Here is a 13,287-nt window from a genome sequence, read left to right as displayed (position 1 = left end):
GCTATGTCATGGAACTCTACTGTTCCTTAGTGCACCGTACTGAGAGACACAGAAACTCTAGCTTGTGCCCATGCTTAAGGAATATCATGTTGCAATATGCAGTGAAGACTCACTAAATTAGGAGTGATAATTTGGATTGTATGATCTTTTGAGAAAGTAGCTGAGCTAGCCTGAAATCTTCCTTTACACAAAAGCAAAATGGGGCTTTGCAGTCAGAACAGTTACTTACTAGCTATGTGATTTGGGTCAATTGCTTAAAAATGTAGTTTGCTCATCTGTAAAACTGAGATAATAATTCATACCTCAATGGGTTATTGTGAATATTAAATGAAATATAACATTTATGTAAAGTCTTTGGTGCTTGGTACATAGTAAATATTCAATACATGCTAAATAGAATTGTTTAGCTATTATTCTTACTAAGCCAATGGACAGAGGAAACCTGATTTCAAAGTGAGAGTTTAACCCTGCTAAAGACAATTGACTGTGAGAACTTCAAACATTTAATATATATAACTAAAATTATTAAAAACATTTTAATAACTGGAGAATCAATTTCACCTCCATCATTTACCAAGCGTCACAGTAGGAGGAAAAAAAAAAAAAAAAAGATGGTCAAATTGCCAGGGAGTAGAGAGGTTAATTACCTTCCACAACCCTAATCAATCAGGACTGATTACCACAGGTTGGTTTGTTTGTTTCCCTTTCACTCTCTGGTTGGATAATCTGTCATCAAGTCAGATTGCACAGAAATATATCACAGATGTTTTACATAAATTCCCCAGATTATACAGACAGCAGATAAGAAGGATACTAAATTTCAGAGAACCGACAACTTGTTTGGAATATCTGAATCTGGAAGTGGGACTGGTCAATGATCTAACATGGGAGAAGCCTTCCTTCCCTGAGAAAAACACCATGTGGATAATGAGTCCATTTCATGATAGGTCCCAGCCTCTGGCTTGAGTGTGCAAGCCTCTGTAGGTTGTACAAAGGGAGCCCAAGAGAGTGTCACATGCTTTCACCATCACCCTTTGGGAGTCTACCTCATGCTTGGATCCAAGGAGAGTGCTCCTCATGTGAGTTCTTGCACCACAGTGGAAATTTACCAGCAAGTAGGGAAGGAAGGCCACAAGCCAAAAAGGAAAGCTCCGTTCATGCACACTTCTATACTTTTATCAATAAATATTACTGTGTATTCTTAAGCACTGTGCAACTATCAGAAAATGCCAAGATAAAAAGATACATAGCATATAGTAACAGACCTTGATGAGTTCACAATTTAATGGACTGAAAGGATCCATATGGAAATAACTATGACTATGGTAAGTAATATAGCAGAATTAAGAACAAAGTGCTGTGTTAGTACCAAGATGGACCTGATTAGTTTTTCCCTAGTGGACCAAGGAAGTCTTCACAAATACATGAAATATATGATCTAGGCCTTAAAGGTGAATAAAAACTCACCAGATTAGAAAAGAAAGGAAAGCAAGCAGGAGTGAGAGGAAGTAGGAATATTTCAAAGAAAGAAATGAACGTGAACAAAGGTCTATCTTTGCCGACATTTTGTTACTGATGCAATTTTTTTTTTAAATTGTGTTTCTCTGCCTTAAAGTCATGTAAACCCCAAATGTACAAATCAAACTGATGACAAAAGCTAGCCAGCTAACTACAAAATGTTTGAGACAACTAGTCAACCAGATAACTTTCTATGTGTTTCAGTTCAGTTGTTTACTCAACTAGAAAAAATAGTCTATGTAGCTGATATGTGGAATGTTCAGTAATTTATATGATGTGTGGTATACTAAGGGCTTCCCTGGTGGCTCAGCTGGTAAAGAATCCACCTGCAATGTGAGAGACCTGGGTTCAATCCCTGGGTTGGGAAGATCCCCTGGAGAAGGGAATGGCTACACACTCCGGCTAAAGCTGTTTGACTTTATAAAACTGCATTAAACAGACTGTGGGCAGAGCTGTGGAGTGTAACCTAATGAGGTGTTCCCCCCGTCCCCTGACCTGTACCACACACAGAAGGCCCAGAGATTAAGCACATGGACTTAGGAATCAGACTGAGTTCAAAGCCTGCTTTTGCTCACTCACTGTGTGACCTGTGCCTCCTTTCCTCATTAACTAAATGAGGAGAATGTTTCTTATTTGTAGGGATTTTATGATTAAACAGATAACAAATGTAAAGTTAGAACAGCTATGTGATTATTGGTTACTTTCATAAATGTCACACTTAAAGATCTCTTCATAGAGTTTAAAAACTTTTAATTGTGTCTCTAAAGCATGAATGGTTAGAATATCAGCCTACGCCTACACTGTGTGACTAAGGTGCCATACAAATAAAATTTATCCATTAAATTCTAAGATACTTGAGGGCAAAAGCCAGGCCTCACGCGACTGTATTCCAAATGCCTTACAAGGTGTTTTTTCTTTTTTTAAAAAAAAGGTATGTTAAATGCAAATAAAGAGAGAATAGTATATGTTCAAATTGCACTGAGGAGTAACTGGACATAGAGCTGGAAAATAAGCCAATGTTTTGCATTCATTGTAGGTCCATCTAAGGAGTTTGGCTTTTGAACTATCTGTAGTATAGGCCATTGGTTCCTTCAACAGAACAGGTGAAGACATGGTTCAGCAGAATCATGTCTCAAGATACCAATCTATAAGGAAGCAACATCATGAATTTGTAACATGCTAGCAGTTACTTTACTAACAAAGGTCCATATAGTCAAAGCCATGGTTTTTCCAGCAGTCATGTATGGATGTGAGAATTGAACCATAAAGAAAGCTGAGCGCTGAAGAATTAATGCTTTTGAACTGTGGTGTTACTTGGGCTGCAAGGAGATCAAACCAGTCAATCCTAAAGGAAAGCAGTCCTGAATATTTATTGGAAGGACTTATGTTGAAGCTGAAGCTCCAATTCTTTGGCCACCTGATATGAAGAACTGACTCATTGGAAAAGACCCTGATGCTGGGAAAGACTGGAGGTGGGAGAAGAAGGGGATGACAGATGATGGGATGGTTGGATGGCATCACTGACTCGATGGACATGAGTTTGAGCAAGCTCTGGGAATTGTTGATGCACAGGGAAGACTGGTGTGCTGGAGTCCATGGGGTCACAGAGTTAAACACGACTGAGCAACTGAAATGAACTGAACTGAGCAGTTAGTTCAGATCTGCATCTCTAACTCAGCCTTAACAAGTTAACTATAAACCGATCTCCTGAAGGAGACTATGCCCTTGACCAGAGCAGCACTGACCTATTTTTTGCCCTTGAACATTTTTAGAATGCACACAGGCAGCTTAAATTTGCAGAACTTCTAGAACAAAAAAATATTTCAACAAATATTTATTGCTCATTTGCTAAATTCCAGGCTGCAGCTGGACTCTGGGAATACAAAGGTGCACAAAATAGATGGATGTCCCCACCCTCTTGACATTCACTGTTGCTCAGCATCACATTATTCATCATAAATGAAGGATCTGCCATCAGGATTTAAACACTTTAATCTAAATGCCAAATTTTGCCTGCTTCACAAAACTGCCACCAGAAACAAGAAAGTACAAGGACTAGAAAAACTGATAAAGGGTTTGGGGGCCGATTCTTTTCCAGACGATTGATTTTGCTTTGTCCAGGAGGAGTAAATTACTAAGCATCTTTGTAGACAACTTGAAAATCAGTTTCCCCTCAAACCCTAAATAAACACTAGGAAAAAAATACTTAATGAATATTATGGAGGGACTTCAAATTGGTATTGGGCTTCCAAGGTGGCTCAGATGGTAAAGCATCTGCCTGCAATGCAGGAGACCTGAGTTCGATCCCTGGGTTGGGAAGATCACCTGGAGAAGGGAATGGCAACCCACTTCAGTACAACTGCCTGGGAAATCCCGTGAACAGAAAAGCCTGGCAGGCCCCAGTCCATGGGGTCACAAAGAGTCAGACACAACTGAATGACTAAGCATGGCACAGGTTACAAGAGAGAGGAGGCTTTTAAACCTCTCTGTTTACAAAGCACTGCCCTGGGAGAACATATTTCTCAGACTTCTGAGGGGACGTTTCCATGGCTGGGCTCTCCCATCAAGAGAAATGCTTCTTCCTGAACCTACTTCTGAGGGCCTTCCTGCCCCCAAAGAGTGGATATACAAGAATGACAGACCAAAAAATTCTGGTGAAAGATCAAAATTTAATTGATCACGAAGGGCTTTTTGGTTCCAGAAACAAAAAAAAGTTAATGTTCCTGAAACTCTGCTCTGCATTTTAGCTAGCAAATGCAGACTGCTTATTCTCAGATTTATATCCCCCATCTGGAGTTGCCCTGTCATCACCAAACTAGCATTTCCAAAGACTAACTCAGCATCTCCACCTGGATGTCTCAAAGGCAGACACCTCATTAAAAACTGAATTCATCTTCCAACTACATGCCCATCTACACAATTACAGATGAAAACTTTGACATCTTTCCTATGCTTGCTTTTATGATGTAATCTGTTTCTCAGTAAATTCCAGAAATGTCTATCAGTACTGTCCAATAGAAATATAAAGTGAGTCAGATATGTAATTTTAAGTTCGTAAGTAGTCACAAAAAGAGAGGGAAAAAAAAACTCAGATGAAATTAAGTTTGAATGTATTTTATTTAACTAAGCATGTCAAAAGTATTATCATTTCAACATATGATCAAATAAATTTTACTTTATTTTACATTACTATTTCATACTTAGCTTTTGATATCTAATATATATTTTGTAATTAGTTCCTCTCAATTCAGAATCTAAATTTGCATCACAGATATTGTATATTTCATAAAATATCCAGTTGTAAATATAGATTTGCATTGTCTGAATTACTGTAGACGTACCTAAAAATTTTCCATGATTGAATAAGCTCTCAATTTTAAATTTATACCTAACTTAATTAGAATTAAGTACATTTTCAAATTCAGTTTCTCAGTTCCATTAGCCACATTTTAAATGCTTCACAGAGCTTTAGAATTTATCTGCTTTTCTTTGACACCCATTATTATTGCCTTAAGTGAATGTCCTCTTTTTCAACTGTTGCAACAGATTTCTAACTCATCTCACTGCTCACAAAGATTCCCTTTCTCATGCATCTCTACACTGCCACCAGAACAATTGTGTAAAACAAAAACTTGGTTATTTCAACCTCTTGGTTATTTCAATATTCTAAATGTTTGATGGCAGTAGGTCTCTCAACCTCTTTTAGTTTAAAGCAATCTGACTGATAATATTCAGTCACCTCTATCAGTAATGGTTTCACTTAGAAGCATAAAAGCTCCTGAGTGAACAGAAGCAGGGAGAGTGTGATACGGGGTCTCTCAACCCATCCTCCCCTTCTCTCTCTGCTTTGCAAGGCTGTGTCTCAACCCCTTACCTGCCAGCAATGCTGGTCAGGGATGGTCATGGACTGGTTACCAATTTGAAAGTGTTGGTCACTCAGCTGTATCCAACTCTTTGCAATCCTCTGTCCATGAGGATTCTCTAGGCAAGAATACTGGAGTGGGTTGCCATGCCCTCCTCCAGGGGATCTTCCCAACCCAGTGATTGAACCCACGTCTCCTGCATTGCAGGCAAATTGTTTACTGTCTGAGCGACCAGGGAAGCCAAAGAACACTGGAATGGGTAGTCTATCCCTTCTCCAGGGGGTCTTCTTGACACAGGAATCAAACTGGGGTCTCCCGCATTGCAGGCGGATTCTTTTCTGGCTGAGCTACCAGGGAAGCCCCATCTTGTAACCTGAGGATCCCCAAATCTCACATACTATCTCCTTAAACTAAGTGCTTAAATGTAACACCTTTATGGTTAGGTTTTCATCAAAAGGATTTTCTCAGGCCCAGTAAACATTATCTCTAGTTCTTTGCTCCTGATTTAAAATGTGGATTATTTATGCCTACTATTAACTTGAGGGTCCCTGAGTATATTTACCTAGGTTATTTCCTTCCTTTGTTGAAACAAACTGCCTATGTCTGAAGTGGTCCATCATCACCTTTAGACAAACTCCAATGCCATAGTGTCACTTTCATCTCATTTCCTGTTCTTTGGCTGACATATTCGCTATGCTGTTTTCATTTTTTAACTACTATTCTCATGCATTTTATTTATGCCTTTCAGGGTTTTCTTTTCTTTTTTTTTTGGTGCAATAAAAAGAGTGTACAAATGATTCCTTATTCGGTATGCATTCCCCAAACTAGTTCTCAACCCTCAAGCAATGTCTTCATTACTCTTCTTCCATCAACCTATACCATGTTTAGACTTCTGCAAAAGCCAGAATCCTTAAACTTAAAGCTAGTGGATGTTTTCATTGTTGCTCACCATTTCTTTCTAAACCATGTAGACTCTAACTTGATCATAAGAATGAACATATCAGATATGCATGGGAGATATTAACCATGTATGTTCCTGGGAATCTCTTAATAACCTAGCTCAGCTGCTCCTAGATTTCTGAGCCTGTATAAGATTACAAACATTTGCTGTTTTAAGCTGCTAAATTGTAGGGGAATTTTTTACATAGAAATAGGTAGCTAACACATTATGAACTGCGTTATAGGTGATCAGTAATGATGTGTTGAATGAGCCAAAGGAATGTTTTTTTTTTTTTTTAAAGAAATTCCTAATTACGTTTTTAACAAAACTGGGGGAGTATTTACAATGTCATGTTAGTTTCAGGTGTATAGCAAAGTGAATCTATTATACACATATATATTCACTCATTTCTTTAGGTTCTTTTCTCATATAGGCCATTATAGAGTATTGAGTAGAGTTCCCTGTGCTATATGGTAGGTCCTTATTAGTTATCTATTTTATATATAGTAGAGTGTATATGCCAATCCCAATCTTCCAATTCATCCCTCCCCTCACCTTCCACAGGTTTATTTTCTACACCTGTAACTATCTGTTTTATAGGTAAGCTCATCTGCAGCCATTTTTTAAGATTCCACATATGTGATATCACACTGTTGGTGGGAATGCAAACTGGTACAGCCACTATGAAGAACAGTTCCTCAAAAAATTAAAAATAGAGTTACCATACAGTCCAGCAATTGTACTCCTGGGCAAATATCTGGAGAAAACCATAATTCAAAAAGATACATGCAGCCCAATGTTCACTGCAGCACTGTTTGCAATAGCCAAGACATGAAAGCAACCTAAATAGCCATCAATAGAGGAATGGATAAAGAAGATGTGGTACATATATACAGTGGAATAATACTCAGCCACAAAAAGAACAAAATAATGCCATTTGCAGCAAGATGGATGGACCTTAGATTGTCATACCGAGTGAAGTAAGTCAGAGGAAGTATTTCTTTTTCTCTTTTTTTTGACATCACCACGCAGAAGTATATGGAATCTTACTTCCCTTACCAGACATTGAACTATGTCCTGTGAAACTACACACCCTGAAGTGGAAGCTTGGAGCCTTAACTCCTGGAATGCCAGGGAAGTCTCCCCAGAAGAAAGTTTCTTGAATGCAGGCTTTTGGAAAAAAAGTGAAGTGTGATCAGTAGTGAGAAAAAAATTCAAAAAGTTTCTTATTTTGGCATCTAGCCATAAGAAAAGAGGTTGCTAAGGCAACTCATCACTGGCCAACCTAGAACGGATTTGAAGCCATTCTGTAAAATAGCTCAGGGGTCCAACACAAATCAATAAGTCAAGAAGCACAGTAATCAGACATTGGAGGAAAATCTATGTCCAGGATTTTCTTTACCTAGGTAACGCCCTGGCCATTGTTTTAGCAGCTCTTCCAAAGAGATTTCTGAGCTCTGGACTTCTTTCTGTTAGCTCAGGGGACTACAAGCTCCCAGACCCAACCCTGAAAACACACAACATTTGAATAGAGAAGATGATGACTGAGCGGAAGCTAGACAGAGAATGAGAAGAAAGTTCTGGGTCGATTCAGAAATGACAATAGGACATTCATTTTCTAAAGAGTGGATTAATAAATTTCCCTGAAGTGGAAAGAAAAGAATTTTGAAATATGGACATGCAAAGGGAAACTAAGATCAGAATTTTCAGGACACTAAGTGTGAGTCACAGAGTGTGCCTTTACCTGTATGTAATTGGGAAACATCAATGTGTTTCCCAAGAGGAAGAACAGAGGAATAATCAAAAAAAGCATTTTAGCAAATTAACCTGACATAAATATATAAACTGATTGGAAAGTATTCAGAATAGAGACAGGAAGACAGCTGAGAAGGTGTGGCAGTTGCTTAAGCACCTAAGTGATAAGTATATGAAATAAGGAGGTACAGCTAGAAATGTCTTGGTTCTCTTTATTTCATTTCACAGCAACAGAATTACAGAAAAGGAGGTAATTCTAGAAATTGAGAAACCAAATTCAGAGAGATTTACTGATGCTGAAATGTTTCAACCAATAAATTAGAAAATGAGATACTGAACTAACTTCCATGGCGAAAGGATGAAGGAAGGAGTTTGTATCAATTCACGTGACACCATCCATTCCGAAGATAGAGATTGTTTCAAGATATCTGTATATCACTTAGGTCAATAAAAAAGTGACCATGATTTCTCTCACTTTCTTCAAAGGTAATATTCATCCTTTCTATCTTAGAAGCTTGGGCAAGACTTTTACAACAAATAGTCAAATAGGCTACATGTTCTCTAATTCCTGTAAGAACCAGGATGTGCTAAGTCGCTTCAGTTGTGTCCAACTCTGTGCAACCCTATGGACTAGAGCCCACCATGCTCCTCTGTCCATGGGATTCCTCAGGTAAGAAGACTGGAATGGACTGCCATGCCCTCCTCCAGGGGATCTTCCCGACCCAGGGTTCAAACCCGTGTCTCTTATGTCTCCTGCATTGGCAGGCAGGTTCTTTACCACTAGCACCACCTGGGAAGCCCCCCAGAACAAGGACTTCTTGACAAGATGTACAAGTTAGTTTCCCAGGAAGCAGACTTGAGATGGAGGTTTGCCACAGGAAGTCCACTCAGGAGTGCTTTCTGAATTAACACCTGCAGTGGTGGTTTAGTCGCCAGGTTGTGTCTGACTCTTGTGACCCCGTGGACTGGAGCTGACCAGGCTCCTCTGCCCATGGGATACTCCCCAGCAAGAACACTGCAGTGGGCTGCCATTTCCTTCTCCAGGGGATCTTCCTGACTCAGAAATCGAACCTGGGTCTCCTGTACTGCAGGCAGATTCTTTACCAACTAAGCTACAAGGGAAGCTAAGAGCCAGGATAGTCAAAACAAAATATAATATCTTCTGTGTATGATTTACAGCTTTTAATTTAAATATTACATGAGAAAGTGAAACTCTTAAAATAGGGGAATTGGTTGGTTAAAAAGAATATTTCAGATGAAACACTTTAAATTCTAGAAAAGCCTGTGAGGAAATAATTGGGTTTTATCTTGTTGATATAGGTATGTACCCATGTATATGAACTTATTTTACAAAGATTAAATTCAGAAACTGTTTGTAAAACAAGGTAACTAGAGTAAAATGTAGAGCAGCAGAGAATTATGAGAAAGATTGATTATGTCAATGATATTGATAAGTTATTTTAGGAGGTGATATTTACTATAAATACACTATGCTTCTAGTTAACACTAAAATCACTGATCAAAAGGTGTATTTCTATATCAAAATCAATTAAGAGTTTGGTTTCAAACATAAGGCTTCCGGTCCAGGAAGATACAAAGAAGAAACACTTAAGGCAAATATATACAATTCACTAATCAAATTTGCAATGCTCTTTCATGCTCCTAAGATGAAAGAATTTCAAAGAACACTCTCCACTCATCCTCTCCTCCACCCTCCGCAATTTCCTCTGATCAGAACTAATAAACATGTTAATATTCATGTGAGTGAGGGAACACACATTTGCAGTGCATTCTTCTAAGTTAGAAGGGTTAAGTGATCTCCAATTAACATTGCCAGACTGATAGATGAGAGATACTTCCTCTAGAGTGACAACATTGATAAAATTTGTAGGTGTATTTCATAAATAATGAAAAAAATGAATTTAATTTTTTGCTTATTGCCTCTAAGAAATTATCATATTCAATATTGATTAAATAATCAACATTAATTTAAATGTGTAAAACAGAAACACTTTACAGTTCATAAGTTTCTTGTTTCATATTCTTTACCTTAAAAATCTATCATTTACCCACATTTTTATAAATACTATTGCAGATAAAGGAAAGAAATGGAGCTCTACCAAGATGGAGAAATAACCAAGAAACACTAGTCACTCTAGGACAAAGTGTGTTTACTATAATGAATACAAGCTACCTAGTAACCAGGGTCCCAGTGGGCTTTTCATTCATCTATCTAACTAATGTTTATTGAGATAAGTACTAAGTGGTGACCTCACTTATTTTTGAATCCACAGAGTCTTCAACATAGGCTGGACCCTATAAGTTGCTCAGAAAATATTTCTGCACAGACTTCTAGTATGTACTTACATGAATGACAAAAAGTCACATTTCTACATTACATTATTTTTTCTTATTAGTCATCATTATTATAAATTTTGTTCTATGCCATCAGAAAGCTTATCTTTATTTGAAGATAATGGACAGATACAAAATGACTGGAGAACAATTCATGATAAAAGTGAATTACAAAAATTGAGGTAACTATTTAGGAGAGAGTATCACTCATCCAACAAAAACTCTCACCACAGACTTAATTCAACTACCATGGTCAATTATTAGCTGGAATATTCAGAAAACAACATCAAAAAAAATGTGTAACTTTTCAATAAAACAGCTGATATGTATCAGATGCTATACTTTTTATGCATTGTAAACAAGAAATTAGATAAATTTATTCAGTTATGTAGAAACTGAACTGCATCTATGACTTCACTGAAAATTTTGATGACTGAATATTGAGTCTATATTTAACCTAAGCCACGCTATTTTCAACATATAATCCATTAACTCTTTTATTATTTCAGAAAACATTTCTGAATACAAGAAAACATTTGTATTCTTGGCACTATGTTAATTAATAGCCCGTTACTTCTTGTCTTTCTCTTCCTCTCATCCCCTCATAAAACCTTATACATTTCAATAGCAATATCATATGGCTTTGAGGTTAACAGTGGTAGAATTTAGACTAATATGGCAAAAAATCCATCTGTAATAACTAGGTCACCTGGGTCAAAAAGTATTTTATTCTAATTTATTATATTTTTAAGAGTACAGTTAATCAAAATTTAAATATGGTGATATTTTTAAGTAAGATCAAACATGATCATTTGAAAAGAATAGGATAATAATGTCAGATATTCACATCTTCATTGAAATTATATGTCAATCAGATTTTAAAAGTTATCTATCTGAAGTGACATTATGCAATTCAGCAAGACTGGAGCACCTTTTAATATGTGCAGTTAACTTTCCTGCTTCTTGGTTAACTCCATTAATTAAGGGTATAAATAATGATTTTTAAATAAAATAAGTCCATAGTTTATACATGGCTGACCTTGAAGGTTTATAGACACTTTCTTAGAAGTTAATGGATAATCAACACTTCTAACTTTTATAGACTAAACGTATATGTGATATCATCAGGTTAATTTTTAAGTCAGTCACATCTATAAACTAAAATCAAACAATGGTAATAATCTTTCTGCAATTATTGTTTTCCTTTTATACTTCAATTCTGAAAGAAGCAGAAGAAATGACTTGGTAAAAATCAGGATAAATTCAAAGGCATGTAAACCATTTGATAAAATATTCCTTGAATATTCTCAAATCTAAGTGCCGTCATTAAGAATACTTCTGCTAAAAAAAAAAAAAAAAAAAGAATACTTATGCTTCTATCAGCCATGGGCATCAACTTTGATTCCTTCCCACTTAATTTTCCCTCCTGTTCCTGTCTTCCCTCCCTCTCTTTTACTCTATCTTTTTCCTTCTTAAAGAAAAAATATATCTAACTCCTCTTTCTCTTCCTCTCCCACGTACCCAACATTATGGGAAAGAGTTAAACATAAACTTCAGAAGTGAAAAGAAAACCACTGGCTTAATTTTATTTGTATGTTGGATACATGGAAAAAAAGTAACTTATTTCCAGGTAAGCATCTTGCTGAGTCACTAATGGCTGATCATTGTTTGTAGGGAACAAGAAAAAAGGAGGGGGAAACAGAAAGTTTTAGTTGGCCAGATCTGGACTAAGGCTGGGTCCTAGTAGTTGATAGAGGAGTGAGTAGGGCTGATGTTTGCTAATCCCAGGGAACTAACATCCATTTTCAATTTCCTAGTCAAAGACAGGCTAGGATTAAGAAAGGGTTTGAAGATAGCAAATCCAAGAAGAAGGGTGTTAGAAACAAAGACCTGAATCCAAAGAGAACAGTCAGGCAAGACCAAGAGAAGAGATTCAGAATGAAGAAGGGCCTCACAGGACATCTATCAGAAATCTATGGCCAATAAAGAAGTTTAGGAAGGTTCTGAGCTGGATGGACACCTAAAAGTCAACCTTTTACATATAAAGGGACTCTAAGGCCACAGTTGATCAAAATCGGAAAATTGTAGACTAAAACCCTCTGACCATAAAACAATGACTTGAGTAATTCAATAACAAGACCCCTTATGATGTGAGAGTGATCAGTGTAGAACCTTTTCTCAGGGTAAATGTGTAATTGGTTATGGATCAATATGTAATTTATTCCATGAGGAAAACCTCTTGTTTTCTTTTTTATTTATTTATTTTTGAAGTAGCAAGGCTCTTAAATCAGAATGGAGCAATTGCATTTGGAAAGCTGAGATTACTCTAAATAGCAAGATTCCTTACTGAATTAGTTATCTCAGCTGATCACTTATTTATGATGCCATAAAAATCCAGATGCCTTCGATACTGATTGTTAGATATTTGCTGAAAGGCAGCTAAAATTACTTCTCAAGGATTCTCATTTTGACAACTGCATTTTGAATTGAAAATCTACAATGATTCAATAATTGTTCTGTTGAAGGGGTTTTTTTCTTTTACTTGGTTTTCTTTTTTTCCCCAATATTAGCAATGAATTCAGATTTTGTGGTCAGTTGTAAACCCTATTCAGCTTATTGGAAATTCTAGAAGTATAGCAGAAAAGATTAATAAATATATAGAACTTTGAAAATTAAGACCCTGCAAATCTGTGATAATGTACTTTGGTGTTTGGTGGTTCTCCCAATCATTTTAGGATGAGAGCCTGAAGGCAAGACTGAAAGAAAATGTTGACCTAATCAAAGATCTTCTGAGACACTGGTGCAGGTAACAGAAGAACTTGCAGGATAAATAAAAGCAAAACAAAATAAACTTAC

The 13,287-nt window shown here is 36.8% G+C and overlaps 1 protein-coding gene across 20 annotated transcripts in view; it reads right to left on the bottom strand.

Annotated features, from left to right (window-relative positions):
* NRXN1 (neurexin 1) overlaps positions 1 to 13,287 on the bottom strand; it is a 1,160,507-nt gene that overhangs the window by 339,329 nt on the left and 807,891 nt on the right. The window lies entirely within an intron of this gene.

The sequence above is a fragment of the Cervus elaphus genome, chromosome 11, assembly GCF_910594005.1.
Source record: "Cervus elaphus chromosome 11, mCerEla1.1, whole genome shotgun sequence".
Taxonomy (NCBI): Eukaryota; Metazoa; Chordata; class Mammalia; order Artiodactyla; family Cervidae; genus Cervus; species Cervus elaphus.
This window is presented reverse-complemented; position numbering and strand designations above follow the sequence as displayed.